General features: G+C 37.6%; 1 protein-coding gene and 1 long non-coding RNA gene across 8 annotated transcripts in view; both read left to right on the top strand.

Annotated features, from left to right (window-relative positions):
* Window positions 1-17,996, top strand: part of sorcs2 (sortilin-related VPS10 domain containing receptor 2) — a 593,249-nt gene that overhangs the window by 106,303 nt on the left and 468,950 nt on the right. The window lies entirely within an intron of this gene.
* LOC115438486 (uncharacterized) lies at window positions 177-17,774 on the top strand. The gene is made up of 3 exons (XR_003938081.1): window positions 177-300; window positions 9,069-9,071; window positions 17,764-17,774. It is a non-coding gene; the product is annotated as an uncharacterized LOC115438486 (long non-coding RNA).

Genomic DNA, 17,996 nt, shown 5'->3' with positions numbered 1-17,996 from the left:
GAAGGAGAACTGCTCAAACATTGTATATTCAGTGTTTGCCAGGGGAATCTGGGTGTAATCCAAAAAGCAAAATTATCAGTCAACCAGACCGCTTCACTTTATGATTCACTTTAAAGGGGTCATATGTTGCTAAACCCACTTGTATTAGTCTTTGGTACATTTATTTGTGTATTTAGACCCTAATAGTTCATAACGTTTGAATTTGAACCCTCCAGGTGCTGCAAAGCTATCTTTATATTCATTTTGGCAAAAATTAAGTGGATTTCTACAACTCGTTTCAACTCCTTCTTAATTTGGTGCGTCTATTACATCACGACATTTGCACATGTAAGGTCAAGACTTCTGACGAACATTCTCAGAGAACGACATAATTGTTTGGTCAGCAGCAGCGGTTGTAGTTCATACTGAAAATACGTCCAAATTTCAAGTCGATTACCTAAACTGTTCAGTTGTTGGAGGTATTAACGAACATAAGAGGTTGAATGGGACAGAGCAGCAAAGTCAACAACCTGGAGGGGGTGGGGGCCTGAAGTGGCTCATGTGCATTTAAAGGGCCCGCACCCAAATGACCTTTCTGGTGTCATTACTCAGAAATAGGGTTGAAGATGGACCTGTGGAGTTGAATTAATGAAGAATTCAGACCCAAGCATTGCATTAACAGTTTATGTAGACCACAGGGAAACGTTTTAGGATCAAAACACGGCATTTGAAATCTCTCTGACAGGACATTTTAGAGATAATTTGGACAGATGAGTGTTTGCTAAATGACCCACATTTTACTTTTAAATTAATTTTTGCTTTTGTTGGAGCATTAGGGATTATCCAAAACAAGGAGCTGGGTTGTAAATGACATTCAGATTTCTATGGGGAGTAAATTCACCAATGTTAGCATTTCTTAAGATTCGAGTTAGGCCTTGGGATTCAGAAAAACTGTTTTTATGGAGGATCTGAGGTGATGATGAGTAGCACTAACAATTCAATAATATACTGTTTGGGATAACTCACGCCTTCAACATAGAACAGACAGGATGCCATGTTGGACCCATGTTCCAGAGTGGCTGTCTAAGAAGTGTTATTTGATGTCAGTATTTGCATGTGTATTGTAACCGCTCTATGTTTGAGAATATACAATATATTACACCAGAAGAACGTCAACCTTATGAGGTATTCATAAAGGAAGGAAACATGTTACTGTTTTCCATAATCCTCAGCCTGAGGGGGTATATGTTATGGATATCACAGCTTCACAGAAGGTCTTTTGTCACCAACTCTGGGCTCTCTACAAGTAGAAAGACTTACATGTAAACGTAGATACCAGTAGTAAGCCGATTACTGTGCAGCTGATTCCTCCTGTGCTCCGGTGTGTTGTTTAATACTGACCTGAGGAGTGACACGCTGTATGACACAGTAGGTTCTAAAGCCCATGTGAACGCCAGCGGTGTGGTGTTTGTGTGGATGTTGGCTGTGGCTCCCCTCTGGCCTTATCCTGTGCTCTAATCCTCTCTGCGCTTCTATCTGGATGGCTCAGACAAGACAAGGTCAGGGGACACAAGCTAATACAATCACAATTTAACCAGATAGAGAACAGAAGCATCAGCATGGGTGTGTTTGCACGTCCGAGCTGGCACCGTTCATAAGCAGCGATGGAATAAAACACTAGGAATACACTGTTTTGAGATGATGAAATGTGCTGCGTTTTGACTTATGCCGCATTTTCACTACATGAACCGGCTCGACTCAGGTACCAGGTCCTATCCCTGTAGACCAGGGTGTCAAACTCATTTTAGTTCAGGGGCCTAATATGATATAAAGTGGGCTGGACCCAGTAAAAATATTAAATAATAGGATAAGAAACTTAGAAATAATATCAACTCCAAAGTTTTCTCTATGTTTTGAGTGAAAAAAGTAAAATTCCGTAATTAAACGGTTTACATCTACGACCGTACTTGAACGTAACATGAACAAATATGAACAACCTGAAAATTCTTAAGAAAAATAAGTGTAATTTTAACAATATTACACCTTAGTTTATCATTTATACATATGCATCACAACTTACAGATCACAGTGGATCTACAAATACACACATTTGATAATAGGCAGAATATTGTTAAAATACTACGTACTTCCTCTTAAGACATTTCAGGTTGTTCATATTGTTGTGAAAAGCCAGTCTGTAAATGTAAACATTTTTGTATAATTTTACTTTGTTGACACTAAAACAAAAGAGAACATTTGCTTTTTTTCATTATTTATAGGTTATTATGATAGTATTTTACTGGTCTGACCCACCTTTAGATTGAACATCCTTGATTGTTAGTATCTTCAGTGTAATTTTTACATTTCACAAATTCATCCAAAGGACCAGACAGGACCATCTGGCGAGCGGATTTGACCCCCCGGGCCACATGTTTGAAAACCTGTGCTGTAGACCATTTCTGTTACAGGATACTACCGACTTTAGAGTACCTGGATGTCAATAGCGTTGCGGCGCGTTACTTCAGAGTTGTCTGCTGAGAGAGTCGCTGATAAACTCGCTCATTGCTGTGTTGTCTCGTCAAACTCATGCTGAATTTTTATATCGGCCACCAAAGCCTGAATCTCCTCAACGACAATGGTGTAGTTTTGCAGGCTGTCATCATGGGATTAATCTACCGCTATATTTACTGTGAACTTCTGCATCTGTTTTTTGTAAAACTGCAGGTCACAGAGACGACTCTCTGACCAACAAGTGGTCTGTAGTGTTTACACGTCCTGTTTTAGTATCTGGTCCCCAGTCTTGGAACCTCGATGGAGGTGATACCAAAAAACTAGTACCAGGTACCAGATTTCCAGGTCCTTTATCATAATGGAAATGCCGAAAGGCCAAGTCGAGTTGAGTCGAGTCGAGCTGGTACCACATAGTGGAAACACGGCATTAAAAGTACAGTTCTGACAAAGGAAAGTGGGGCCTAATTAACTACATCCTATTGTCAACGAACAATATCACTATTAGTGATGTTCGATGCCACTGATTTGCTTTCTTATACGGAGAAAAGTCAGGCCGGTATTGGCGATACCGATCCAATACCGATATTTTGTGCAAATTCACTTAGTCTGGGAAAATCTAAAAAATAAATAGTGTATTTCAAATCATAACTTCACAAAGAATACAAGACATGAGAGAAATTATTGTTTAATTATTAAAACTACTATAAAAATGAAAACTTGCATATTAATCATCTTCTTGCTGTTTGTGGAGCTAAAATAGCTGTACACGACTCCTTTCGTATTCTGCCATTTGTTTTCTACAGACTGAGTCAGAGTTGACTGACACAATACACACTTACCCAGGCGGAAGAGAAGTAGTTCCCACCATCGCGTGTCATCTTGGAAAAGATCCGATAGTTTTAGCTACTTTCCACTGTGTTCCTGATATACAGTACCTCAAATGACTGAAGTATCAAAAGAATCAATATTTTGATTTGTGAATCGATTCTAGAGTGAGACGAGCTGGTATCAGAGATATCGATATTTCAGTATCAATCCGCACATCACTAATCACTATGAAAATGATAATCCATTGAACAGAGTGTACAAAATCAACCAGTACTTCTCTACAATATTAAAATACAAGAAAAAATAGATCAGATTTACTACATCTAGGGTTTAATTCAATAGAGGCTTCCATTGGATTATTCATGAAGCAATAGGGTGCTATTTGGGAAATGCATTACCCAAGGTTTTCACACTGAAAACCAACTAGAAATTGAATATAGCTCCTCATACAGCAAAGAACACTGGAATTCAGGTCTGAGACATGTGTAGAGCAACACGTTTGGTGTTTATCAGCGAATCTTAAGCCGTCTTCCTCTTTTTCTGTCATCCACCCATCCACGGCTGAACGCAAAGCAAGGAAGCTCCATCCCTGGTTATTAATTATGTATACAACTTTCATGCAAGTCCTATCTGTCCCGGGAATGATTAATATAGAACAGCACTGTAATTACATGGAGGTCGTCACAGATATTTCAATTCACTCTTCTTTGCTTCATCTCTCTACCTCCCTATTTTCATCCTTCTGTCCTTCCTCCCTCCTCTCCTCCTCCTCCTCCACCTCCCTTTTGCTCGAGCCGTTTCCCTTTGTGTCTTTCTTTTCAATCCAATCCGTCCTCATCAATGTCAGGTTTTATCTGGCGGACTGTACATGACCTGCTGCGGATGTATTTTTAAGTAATTGCGTTCACTTTGTATCAAGGGAGTCTGCGATTTGGAGAAACAAGTTGGAATAAATAGAAAATAAGGCTTCAGCATCGGGTGGGATGTAGTAATTTTTTCAGTTTACAGTGTTATTATTCTTTGTTTTTATTTTCCTTAGATGTGCAGCTTTTTAAGTCATTTTCCAAATGCGATTACATGCAATCACTGTCTTTATATTGGAAAAGTATAGTATCCAAGTTAAATATTACAGATTTGAGTCATATCAAATCTACATAGCATGATAAAACACACCGCCATTAAATCAAAGCTAAAATACTGGAATGCAGTTGAAGACAGAGTTTAACACAATGCAAAATTAATTAAAGTCTGCACGTAAATTATTAATAACGTTTAAATTTAAGTATTTGAGAATCAATGCCATCCCATAACATGTAATATCTACAGTGTATTGATATTTTCTCACGCTCCTGGGTTTTGGCTTAAATTCCTCTTGACTGATGCCATAGCTACAAGTTTTTTAGCCCAGAATTCTGCCAATACAGGTTTATAGATCATTATGTGTGTTTTCGCAGGTGTTACTGTTAATCTACACCATGGGTCAGCAACCTTTGCAATCTAAAGAGCCATTTTTAAGACAGAAATAGAAAAAACAAAACTGTCTGGAGCCAAAAGATACCTGATATCTTTCCTCAAATGGTGACTGTTACGAAGCTCTTTAGGATTAGTTTGGACAGGATATGTGGAGAATAAATCAAAGTTCATTGTATTTAAAGAACTGAAAACAGTGATATTTGTCATTATTTTCGTTTGATGCAAAAATTATCTGGTAAATGACGGCTTTTCTTTGCAATGGAGAATACAGATAAATACACTACAAACAAAAAGTTGAGGATATTTCTTTCTTTTTTTTTTGTCTTTTTTTTTTTTTGTCATTTTTGCCATTTGTAAATAAAAACTACGTCTGGTCATTAAAAAATGTGTTTCCATTCATACACAAAGAGGAAAGAGCTCTGTGCAAGAATCCCAACTGAAAAAAATAGCCTAAAAATGAAAAATATCCACAACTTTTTGTTTGTACCTTCAGTAGTCGACTTTTGCGACTATTACTTTTTTTCATTATTCATTTGGAGTAGAGTCTACATTTTTACAACTGTATAACATCAGAATCATTATTGCTATGGCTAAATGTGTACCCAAAAAAAGTTATAATTCCATATGGTTTTGACAAAGCTACATTGAGTCACTGGAAAAGCATCCAAGAGCCAAATGTGGCCCTGGAGCCTCAGGTTGCCTACCCCTGAATCTACACAGAAAACTTTTTTTTTTTTTTTACTTTGAGGAGATAGAACGTATGAGGCAGGAATCTCCACAGATACTTGAGGTGATTTCCATTTCTAAGTTGTCACGTACTCTCAGCTGGTCAAGACCTGTTGGTGATGATTTCAACAACCTACACCTATGGTTTCAGTATCTAGTGTGCAGGGTCCCAGGTACAGTCGCGGAAATATTTATTAGACCATCAAAAGTCATCAAAAACAATGGTTATGCAATCAAGTACCAGCTTCTGTGTGTATCATGTGACTAAAACAGACAAAAAGAAAACATGGAGTCCCTAAAAAGCACTGTTTTTGGCAGAAAGTATTGATGGAAAAACTGAAGTGATTTTGGTTATTATCAAGAAACATGGAAAATGGATAGATATCAGCTCTGAAATTAAACTCTTAGGAGCTATTTTTGTTGTTACCATTATATTTGTCCAAACAAATGTACCTTTAGTTGTACCAGGCATTAAACAAACAAGAAATTGAAGAAATCAAGGGGTGGTCTAATAATTTTTTCCACGACTGTAGATGTTTTTTCTGTTGTTGTCTACTGCTGTAATAATGGAAACAAATGAAACTGTAAATTATAATTTTTTTTATGAGAACATAGCAGTTTACACATAAAATCTAAGAAGACCAACTTGAATTTGCTCCAACATTTTCGCAGATTTCCCACTTGTTTCAGTATCCCACGTCTCAACATGATGATGCGTTATGGATTGACGCAGCGCTGATTCCGTCTCAACATCTGATTATATATTCTGATTATAGCATCACCTTCGCTTGCTTGAAATCTGAGAAGGTGATAGTAGAAATAGTATCTGATAGTCCCTGGGGGGGGTCTCTGCTCTCACACAGTGGAAACACCAAAAAAAAAAAAAAAAAAACCTGTGCCAAGTTGACCTAATAATGTCAGTGGAAAAGTAGAATAAGGGGAACTTGCACGTCTAGATGTGAAACCCTGACCGAGCGTCAGCATGTGACGAGTTGGGAATGAAAATGTGCACAATGATCACATGGTGTTGGATTTTTTTCTCCTTCTGGCATGCTTGGTAAGATGTATTCTCCACTGTGACCTCTTTAAATCACACTAACATCACATCCAGCTTTCTATATTTTTATACCATGTCTGAAATGGGGATGCACCAATACATGTATCGAGTATCGGTCCGATACTGAACATGTGTACTAATATTCTTAATCGTAAAAGTGCTCTGATACAAACACACTGATACCACTTGACGGCAGCGTGGCGTTCATCTCATAGTGCAGCAGATACACGGTGGAGGAGTAATGTCAGCAGTGTGGAGATTTTTCAAAATAAACGACAGTGACAAAGGTAACGGTGATAGCAAGTTATGTTAAAGATATAGCACAGGGGTGTCAGACTCGTTTTAGTTCAGGGGCCACATTCAGCTAAATTTGATCTGAAGTGGGCCGAACCAGTGAAATAATAACATAATTATATATAAATAATGTCAACTCCAAACTTTTCTTTATGTTTTAGAGCAAAAAAAGTGAATTTACTTTATGAATAGGTTTACGTCTACAAACTATCCTTTCAAAAGATGTGAATAACTGAACAAACTGAAGAAATAAGTGTAACTTTAACAATATTCTGTCTCAGTTTATCATTTACACATGTACATTATAACTTACAGATCACAGTGGATCTACAAACACTTAAAACATTTCTTAACAGGCAGAATATTATTAAAATTGTGCTTGCTTCTCTCAAGACATTTCAGGTTATTCACATTTTTGCAAAATTATACTTTGTTTTAGTGTAAATACATGAAAATATTTACATTTACAAAGAGAAACATTTGGAGTTGTCATTATTTTTTATGTTATTATGATAGTATTTGACTGGTCCTGCCCACTTGAGATTGAATTGGTCTGAATGTGGAACCTGAACTAAAAGGATTGTTAATATACTAGTGTGATTTTTGTATTTCACAAATTCATCCCAAGGGCTGGACTGGACCCTTTGGCGGGCCGAATTTGGCCCCCGGGCCGCATGTTTGACACCTGTGACATAGACGGATACAAATGGAGCATTCTGTCCGTCCTCTGTGGACATTCCGTCCGTTATTCTGTGCATTTTCCAGGAGCCTGCAGATGCGTACCCAGAGCCATATAAAGGTCATCATATTATCTTATATAAAGGTTCTGTGCATACCCAGACAGAGAAGCAGTACCACTGGGAACTGTGGAGGTAGTGCAGGGGTGTCAAACTCATTTTCTTCCGGGGGCCACATTCAACCCTATTTAATCTGAAGTGGGCCGGACCAGTACAATAATAGCCAATACATAATGGCAACTCCAAATTGTTTTAGTGCAAAAAAACGACATTCAGTTATGCCAATATTTATGCTTACAAACTATCCAAACAAAAAGGATGTGAATAACCTGAAAAAAATAAAATTTGTTAAGAAAAATAAGTACAATTTTATCAATATTGTGCCTCAACTTATCATTTATACACATGCATTACAGATCCGATCTACAAAGGCACAATTTTTTTAGTAACAGGCAGAATATTGTTAAAATAGCACTTAATATTCTTTAGACATTTCAGGTTTTTCATATTTGTTCAGGTTATTCATATTTTATTGTTAAAGGATTGCTTGTTAACGTAAAACATTGTCATAATTTAATGTTTTTTGCACTAAATCAAAGAGAAAAAATTGGTGTTGTCATTATTTATTGGTTATTATGATATGATTTTTGAGTTTGATGCCCTAATTTGCACTTTGCAAATTCATCCTGCGGGCTAGATTGAACCCTTTGGCGGGCCGGTTTTAGCCCCCGGGCCGCATGTTTGACACCTGTGAGGTAGTGGATCTGTTCAAAGAGCAACTGAGTGAGTTAGTGAAAAACTACCCTCATCAGTATCAACATTAGCATCCACATTAGTATTACCTCCTCTGTCGTCGCCATGTTTGTTATTACTGACTTTCTTCTTCTTCTCAAAAAACTTTACTCTTCTTCGTGGTATTTAGCAAGAATGGTTAATTAAGAGCGGCGCCCTCTGGTGGATTGATTGACAAACACTCATTCCAACGCATTAAATGTCAGCAGCAGCTCTTCGTTACCGTCAGACTAATGACAATAACAATAAAGCACATTTTCAAAAGTAACTAAGAACTGTAATGGTCTTATTAAGTACTCATATTGGTACTCGGTATCGGCAAGTAATCAAATGTAAGTACTTGTACTTGTACTTGGTCTGGAAAAAAGTGGTATCGGTGAATCGCTAGTCTGAAATAGCCAATACAGGTTCTAATGAACTTCTAGGTATGGGCACCATGTTGGAAAAGGTGCTTCGTTTTCTCATACGGGGCTGAAACTCTTGCCTATGCTCATAAACCTGCAGAAACATGACTGAATGAAGTGATTGAATGAGGGCAAGACAGTTACAGTTACAGTCATTCTTCAGTAATTACACTCCGAATGCTAATCTCAGCCATACTTTGCGACTCTGATGTCTTTTGCCTCTCAGTACACGTAGTTCGATAAATGAGGCCGCTGATGTGCTCGGAGATTGTCCTTGCCAATCCAGACATCAAGAGTTCAACTCCATGAACTCCAGTGGCAGTCCTCTGCTCGAACGTTGTCGGGTACAGATGACGATCACAGAAATAAAGCCCGTCATAGCAGAGCGCGGCAGCTTGCTCGACAGCCCGCCTCGCCAGACGCATCCCGCGAGCTGCTTTGATTCAAACGGGACTTAATGATTTACACGGAAAACACAACAGGAGCGACAAACAGTTTCTCAAGACTGCTTTGTCTGGGGTCTGTTGTGGAAGAGGAGGAAAAGTAAGAGTCTCCAGCTGAGTGGCTGCTGTCAGTGTTTAACATTACAACTCTTTGAAGGGACCTTAAACGTGCAGATTTCACCAAAGTGCAGCAGATTGATAAAAGACTCTTAATGAGTAGGCATTAGTAAACATTTTCTTGTAGGATTTTCTTATCTTACTTATCCATTCTGCCAGTTTCCATTCTCATTCTGCTCCATTTCTGTTCTCCCATGCACCCTATAACCTCAATTTCCCTTCATTTCACTGTGTCGCCTCCTTCATTTAATCTGTTTATGAATTGTTTTTGTTGTGGTTTGTCGTGGTGAGGCTGCCACAATGATTACAGGTGTCCTTTCTGCGAGAGCACAAGCAATTACACAACGGTAGGAAGTGGCTGTGTTCACCAGTGATTTGTATAAATTAGGTTTCGCTGCATTTCTGCATTCAATTAACTAAATGTATTCTCGACGTTGCTTTGAAGAAGAGTCTTGATTTGTGAACTTCACAAGTTCAGCGGGGCATGTGGCCTATCAGCTCATGTCACCGGAGAGCCTGGTCTTCATTTATAGACATTCTTTCACAAAGACAAATGAAGGAAAAGGCTTTGTCCTGATTCATTATGTGTGAAGTATAGCTCTGCAGAGAAGGAATTGGAAAAGATAACAAAGGTGACTTTGAGAGGGCCAACGTACGTCTTCATTATGTTGTATAGTTCTATACTTTACTACTATCAGACAGTAATGCAGTCAGTGTTAGGAAGATTACTGCTGAAATACAATGGGGTAAAAATGTAATCAGTAACTATTTTAAGTACTTTATCAGAGTAATGTCACTTATTACTACTTTGAGATCCTTTAACCCATAAAGACCCACATATACAGCAGTTATCAAAAGCCACTAATTCTATCAATAATTGTGTAAAATGCAGTTTGTCGTCTTCTCATGGTCATCAGATATGACTCATTTGGACGTTCAGAGGCTCCATAGTTACCATGGAAACACCGTCATCTTCTATAACATTGATTCACCAGTAAAACCCATGGATTGATCAATGACAGTGGATGGAGACACTTAGTTTATGTTCAGTTAAATCTAGGAAAACACCTGATCTGCACTAAAAAAAAAAAAAAAAAAGTATAATAAATGGCAATAAATCACTTAATCACTCAAGTTTTCTCTGTTTTTGGTCGATGGAAAAGCAACTAGTTTAAATACAGAACAGAAGCCTGGTCTGAAATAATAGGGTGGATAATGATGGGACGCCTGAAAAAAACTCAGGGTGCAGATCTTTTAACCCCCAAAAAACCAAATGGTGTCAGTTTCCTTTTCATGCTGTTGTCTCAGAAGGAAACAGACCTCCTGAATTCACCATATTACCAAAATAAACATGTTTTTTTGTTTTTATTACTTACCATATGGCTTGTTGTTATACTGTATAGCTCTTTTCCAGCGTTTATTTAATCTGTTCCATATAAGGACATAAATTTGGAGCCTTTTTTCTTAATGAGCCAAATAATTTGCTCACTGATTAGAGGCTCTTTGGGGACCAACTGTTCTTTTTTTTTTTGCATTTCTATTTTTCAGGCCAGGTATAAAATAGCAATAATTTGGCCTGTGATTGGAATGTGTGCATGTTTTAAAAATTATACATTGATATTTCACAAAACATGATGCATTTCCACAACCCCTTTTATTTGACGACATGTGAGGTCTAAAAGCATTGATACAACAACACCAACCACTGTTTTCTGTATATTGTATATTGATCAGTTCACATAACAGTAAACACAGTGCATCTGGTCATTGTGCGTAACATATAAAATGAATAAGTAAGTAGAATAAAGCCTAAACCACTACAAACTAATCATACTAGTAAATGTCATATAGTGCCATATAACATGCAGCATCATACAGTGAATTTGTACACTTTGTTTCCATAGCGACCCAGTGCAACTTTTCCCAATTTCCAAATAAATGTTTCTTTCCATTTAACCTTCCCTAAATTATTTTATACCATTTATTAGTATTATTATTAGTAGTAGTAGCAGTAGTTTATTCGGTTGTTAATTACTTTAAACAACAAACAAAAAAAAACATTTCCATTGTTCCATATGTAATGCGACCAAAAGAGTTTAGGCTGAAGTTCAGACTTATTTTGCCTAACCTTATTTACAATTAACACAATATTTCCATATGAAAACAAACAAACAAACAAAAAAAATTCAATGTAATCATTGCTAAATATACAACAGAAGAGAATACACATTTAATTCAATTCAGGTAAATCATGTCCTTATCTCAACTACCAATATTGATCCTAGTGAGATCCTATTATAATATTATCCTCTATATTTTGTATTTTTTCAGTGAAAATCTGGTATTTACCCATATTGAATTCACTGATCATGTAGATATTCATTAAAGCTCAGATTAAAGTTGAGGGTTATTCTATCAGAAACTGACAAAACTGAAGCAAAAGTGAGTTTTTTTCAGCAAATATATCAGTAACTGAACATAAAACAAGCGTCTCCATCCACTGTCTTTGATCCAGGTCCATGGGTTTGTAGACGATGACAGTGTTTCCACGGTAACTACGGAGCCTCTGAACGTCCAAATGGGTCATATCTGATAAAGATGAAAAGATGACAAACTGTATTTTACACCAGTTATTTACATGGATTGATAGGTTTAGCAGTTACAGAAGTTATTAAACATAAGTAGATGATTTTGGTCACCAGTGGCTGTTTAGGTCTCTTTTGGTTAAATCACTCATTCACGCCAAACACATTTGTAGTTTGATTACTTTAAAGGGCTCATATTTTGCTTTTTTAAATGGAATTATGCATTTTAAAACATTTCCCTGTGGTCTGCATAAACTGTAGATGCTCTGCTTGGGCCTGAATTCTTCATTAATTCAACTCCACACGTCCATCTTCAACCCTATTTATTTATTTATTTATTAAGGTTATTTCCATTTCTTTCTTGTCTTCATACTGGACCATTTCTTTCAGCTGTATTTATAGTAGGGCTGCATGATATATTGAAAATGTTGCGTTATCGCGATATCAACACTTGCGATAGACAGACTGCAAAGATGAGCTAAATTTCAAAAAATATAGCCTCCATTTTATTAGTAATGACACCAGAAAGGTCGTTTTGAGCGCTGGCCCTTTAAATGCAAATGAACCACTTCACGCCCCACCCCTTCCAGGTTGTCGACCGTGCTGCTCTGTCCCATTTCTCTGTACTCTGAGAAATGTTCGTCAGAAGTTTTTACCTTATATGTGCAAATGTCTTGACGTAACTAGTTATAGACGCAAAAAACATTAAAAAAGAATTAAAACAGGTTGTAGAAATCCACTCGATTTTTGCCAAAATGAATATAAGGATAGCTTTTCAGCACCTGGAGGGTTCAAATTCCAACGTTTCAGTTTATTTTCAGTATGGACTACAACCGCTGCTGCTGATAAACAATTATGACGTATTTGGAGAAATGTTCGTCGGAAGTCTTGACCTTATATGTGCAAATGTTGTGACGTAACTAGTTATAGACGTAACATACTGAAACAGGTTGTGGAAATCCACTCGATTTGTGCCGGAATTAATATAAAGATAACTTTGCAGCACCTGGAGGGTTCAAATTCAAACTTTAGGAACTATTAGGGTCCCCAAAATCAACAAATAAATGAACCAGATTAATAAAAGTGGGTTTAGCAAATATGACCCATTTAACACTGTATGTTTCATGTTACAGTGTTGACAAAAATACATTTAAAAGTGAGACCAAACTAATGTTAATGTAAAAAAAACCTAAGATCCAACTTTGCAGCACCTGGAGGGTTCAAATTCCAACTTTTTGATCTGTTAGAGTCTCCAAATACACAAATAAATGTATCAAAGACGAATAAAAATGGGTTTAGCAAAATATGACCGCTTTAAGGTGAGTCGTATTATCGTTAAAGAATCGTCCTCTTCTTCCCATCCAGCTTTGTGTGAACCTCACCAAGTCGCTCGTCCGCCATCACAGCCAAGTGTTTCATTGTTGTGTAATTATACCATAAATAACCGTAAATACTGCATCCATATCCACGATGAGCCTTGTCAGCGTCTTGCTGCAGAGAGTAGTTATTAGTTGATTGGTGGGCTGTCAGCTTCACTTCCTGTCGGAGCGGCTCGGAGAGGGTCCTGATTGGCTGGCGTGGTGACAGAGGGCGACAGAGGGTTGACGGGTGCTGTGGGAGGAGAGGGAGGGCAGGCGTTTGCACTGAGGGCTGTGGGCAAGGCTTCCAAAAATAGCCCACGGCTGTGACACGACAATGACGGGGCTGTGTGTGTGGAGTGTGTGCTTGCATCCTGTGAAATCTTAATAACAGCAGCACAACTAACCCTGCCCTATCATTAGAAATCTCTCTCCATACAAGAGCTCAAAGTGATGGAGAAAAAGTGTGTATGTGTGTGTGTTTGCGTGTGTGTGTGATTGAGAGATGCTGCATGTAGGAAAAGGCAGAAACAGAGACAAAGAATAACAGTGAGACACAATACATCCTGTCTTTGTTCAGTGTGTGGAATCACATATGTTCAGAGCCACACACACACACATGCACACACACACACACACACACTGGCTGTTTATAAACCTCCCAAATCTTGGCGAAGAGGTGCGGGTCGATGTTGAACCCCCCCCTCCGTCTGGGTGGGAGCTGCTGCAGAGGGAATTGACAAATCAGTGATTGATTTCCTCACCTGCTCAGAGAAAGACAGACTGAGGGATTCAGGTAAATGATGGAGAGATGAGAGCAGAGGAAACAGAGGGAGGGGGAGGGGGGAGGGGGAGGGGGAGGAGGAGGAGGAGGAGGAGGAGGAGGAGGAGGAGGAGGAGGAGGAGGAGGAGGAGGAGGAGGAGGGGAGTCGACACAGGATGGAGATCAGAGCGGGAATGATGAAAGGGCAGGAGGCCAAAGGGGATATTAGTAGGATCTGCAGGTTCATGAACTAATTGCAGATGTCTTAAACCCAGCTTTGTGAAATATATTTCTTAGTCTGTATTTTGCCTCATTTTTTATTTTCCATCCCAAAACAGCTTAGTTCCATTTCTTCAGTTATTACATTATTTAAAATGGATAAATTGTTAGAAAGAGAGCGCACTGGCAGCTTGAGAAAGACCAGAAGAGTCCAAGTATAGTAATTCTGCACTGTAATTCTAGATATTTTTTTTTTACATTGAACCCTCTGGACATGGAAAATAAGCTCATTTTATAGAAATTTCTCATCTTCTTGAACACAACTTCTTAATTTTACTTTCAACAAAACTAAAAATCAAGTCTGACAGAGTCCACGTTTGCAAAAATATTTGGGGACACAGTGATTGGTAAATTGAGATTAACAGTAATTCTTTGCCTAGTTAGGGTTAGATCTCAGAATTATTCCAATTAACAATGATTTTCATCTTGTTTTGACAAATAAACATGGCATGCTGAGTCTATATTCCCCTTAAATCCCCCTTAAATTTGATCTCTCAGAGGAACATAGAAAATTATTTTCAGTCAGGAACCTAAAATCATCAAATTTTTGCTCATTTTGCTCAAGAAAACGAACACATTTTTGAATATTTACATTTTTTACTCATTGAGGAACAACTTCCTCTGCTTTTCTTCTTATTTTACTCCACCTCCAGAAGAGGAGGCAAGGGGTATTGTTTTTGGTTCAGTTTCTTTGTGTCTTTGTGTCTTTGTTTAACACTTGTTAGCAATAAAACTGTTGGTTGAATTGATACCAAATTGGGTTTATAGATTGCCAGTGACCCAGTATAGATTTCATTACATTTTGGGAACAGTAGGTCAAAATTCAAATTTTTTTATGAGTTTTAAAAAAACATTTTTACTTATTTTTCTCATTTACTTACAATGGGTGAGATTTCAAATGTCTATAAAAACATCCATTTTGTTTCAATGTACTTCAAACTTGACGCATATATAGAGGCAATTGACATGCTGACATCAGCACATGCATAGACATGATGACATCAGCTGGATTGATGCCAAAATAAGCTACAATATATGCGAGGGGCGGGGTTTGTTGTGCCAGGGACCACTTATTATTCTGCTTTTATAGCATTAACTCAGTAATCCTTCAAGATAAATCCTAACACCAATGGTTTTGTAGCTGCTCACCATTATTATTAAAAACATTAAATTAAATGAATGTAATCCCTAACAAGTGGTGTCAGGCACAACAAACCCCGCCCCTCGCATGTATTTTCCCCATTATAAGTAAATAGGAACAATTTTAAACAATCAGAAAAACTTTGACCTACTTTTCCCAAAATGTGATAATGTCAATTCTGGGTCACTGGCAATCTATAAACTCAATTTAGTATGAGCTGAACCAGTAGTTTTGCTGCTAAACTCTTAATAAACAAAGCGAACCAGGGGGTAACATGTCCATGTCATTCTTGTGAACTGCGACACACTGCCTCTTCTCCGCTGCTGTTAATGACATTTGTCAGTCTTATTTAGTTTCTTTGTGTGTAGAATTAGCAGGGCTTCCCTTTTAATGACTTGTACATGTCCTCAGCTGAGAAAACAAAAGAGTTTATATAAAACAAATTAAAGTGTGAAAAAGAAAAGTGGCCACTTTTTAAATCTACAAACCACCAAATCTGGAGCTTTTCCCAGAATGCCCTCTAATGATTTAAACCTAATGACTGGGCGCAGGCTGGCGTGAAACCACCTTGTTTGCTCTCAACTTAATTGACTAATTGCTTAGATATTTCATTTTGTTTTGCGCGCTGGAGTGAATTGTTATTGTGTTCAATCTATTTCCCCCCTTGAGCACTGACACCCTCTCCATGAGTTGTGTGTTACTAAGAGAAAAAGCTCATATTGATCACAAATCATGGCCAAAGGAGTTCCAATTAATCACCCCGTGGCTGTCCTTGTTGTGTATACTTATGCATTTTGTTGCATTGCTAAGGGTTTTACTGCAGATTAGCCTGGTAAAGCGCACAGCGGTGATGCATCCAGCATGCCACACCCTGTTTTATTTTACAGTCAGTTACCCTCAGTGTTTTGTTTTGGGCTGTATGAAATGGAGGATGGGTCCCATGGGAGAGCCAAACAAAAGCTTTGTACTCTCTCACCCGCTCTAAATCATTCATAGCCGCATTGTTGCCAGGACGGTAGATCGGGTTAGATCCTGACAGGTCGACATTACCCCGACGCTGCCCTCAGCTAACACCGAAACCTGCCCGTCTTCCCCTAATTCATAGCGACTGCTGGCTTCAGTCAAGTGTGAGATGAAATAGCGGAGGCTGACGTTGCCCCGATCAGAAAGACAGAGCGAGAGGAGGGGGAGGAGTTCATAAATGTCTAATGATCCTCTGTGGTGTTTGTCTGTAGAGGCAAACAAAGGTTAAATTATGTCGAATGGAAAATTCAAAACTTGTTGTTCAACAGATTTATTTCAATCAATCCTTTAACTCCTCCTGACTGATCTGATTAGTATGCATTTCATTATAGACTTCAGTCTGATTTTAACACCCTTTACCCTTTTATAGGCCACTCATAGACATACTCTGAAATTATTACTTTTGTGACATTTCTCAACATTTTTTATTATGTAGAAAATAAAGGTCAATAAAGTTACCATATTTGGTTCCTTAACCCTTTCATGTATACTGGTCACTACAGTGGACAGCTGTTCTACAGCTGTTCTCTTATACATTCATGGATTTTCTGTTTGTTTGTTTGTTTGTTTTTTGCACATATCTTTATTAAAGTTTTAAGACACTACATATCTTTTCTGACATGAATTGGTAACATTGTGTAGATCTCCCCTGAGCATACTGTCACCCCCAGAACTACAACTCCCCCCCCCCCAGTTTTCACACAATTAATCTGTAAATACATGTTTCTTCGTTTCAAAAATTAAATGCACAGTGTCCAGCTGAATGGACATTTTTGCAACTTCATGTAAAATAGGTTCATAAGATCATTTTTATTAGTAGTAGTAGTTGTATGTCTTTTTTTTAACTTTTATATATATATTTTTTGTTTGTTTGTTTGTTTGTTTGTTTGTTTTTGTTTGTTTGTTTGTTTGTTTATTTATTTATTTTTCATAAGAACCTTTTCAATTGCATTGTTTTTTTCATGCCTAAAGAGAAATAAAAACACTCAGGAAAAAAATCTTGATTAAGGTTCTCATAATTCGTGCTTGAAAGGGTTAACCATAATTGGCAAAAAAAAAAAAATAAAAAAATAAAGTAAGTTCATTTATTTATTTGACAGGGACAGTGCAGTCAAACATAGTTACAAGTCTGCAGTTGATGTGATGCATATAGAGTTAACCCTTTCATGCATAGTGGTCACTACAGTGGACATCTGTTCTACAGCTATTCTCTTGCATGGGTTTCTTTTTGCATATTATCTCCATGAATTGAGTAATAACTAGTATTAAAGTATAATAAAATGTGAGAAAACATCAGATTAGCTGCATTAAAATGTTTTTATTTCATGGTTTCCACACAGTATATCACTTTCTGATGATGGGTTTTAAATACATGTTTCTTTGCTTCAAAAATTAAATGCATGGTGTCCAGCTGAGTGGACATTTTTGTAACTCCATGAAAAATAGGTTCATAAAAAAATTTCAATCACATTGTTTTAATGTCTAC

Source organism: Sphaeramia orbicularis, chromosome 18 (assembly GCF_902148855.1).
Source record: "Sphaeramia orbicularis chromosome 18, fSphaOr1.1, whole genome shotgun sequence".
Lineage (NCBI taxonomy): Eukaryota > Metazoa > Chordata > Actinopteri > Kurtiformes > Apogonidae > Sphaeramia > Sphaeramia orbicularis.
The sequence above is the reverse complement of the archived record's forward strand: the minus strand, read 5'-3'. Positions and strand labels throughout refer to the sequence as shown.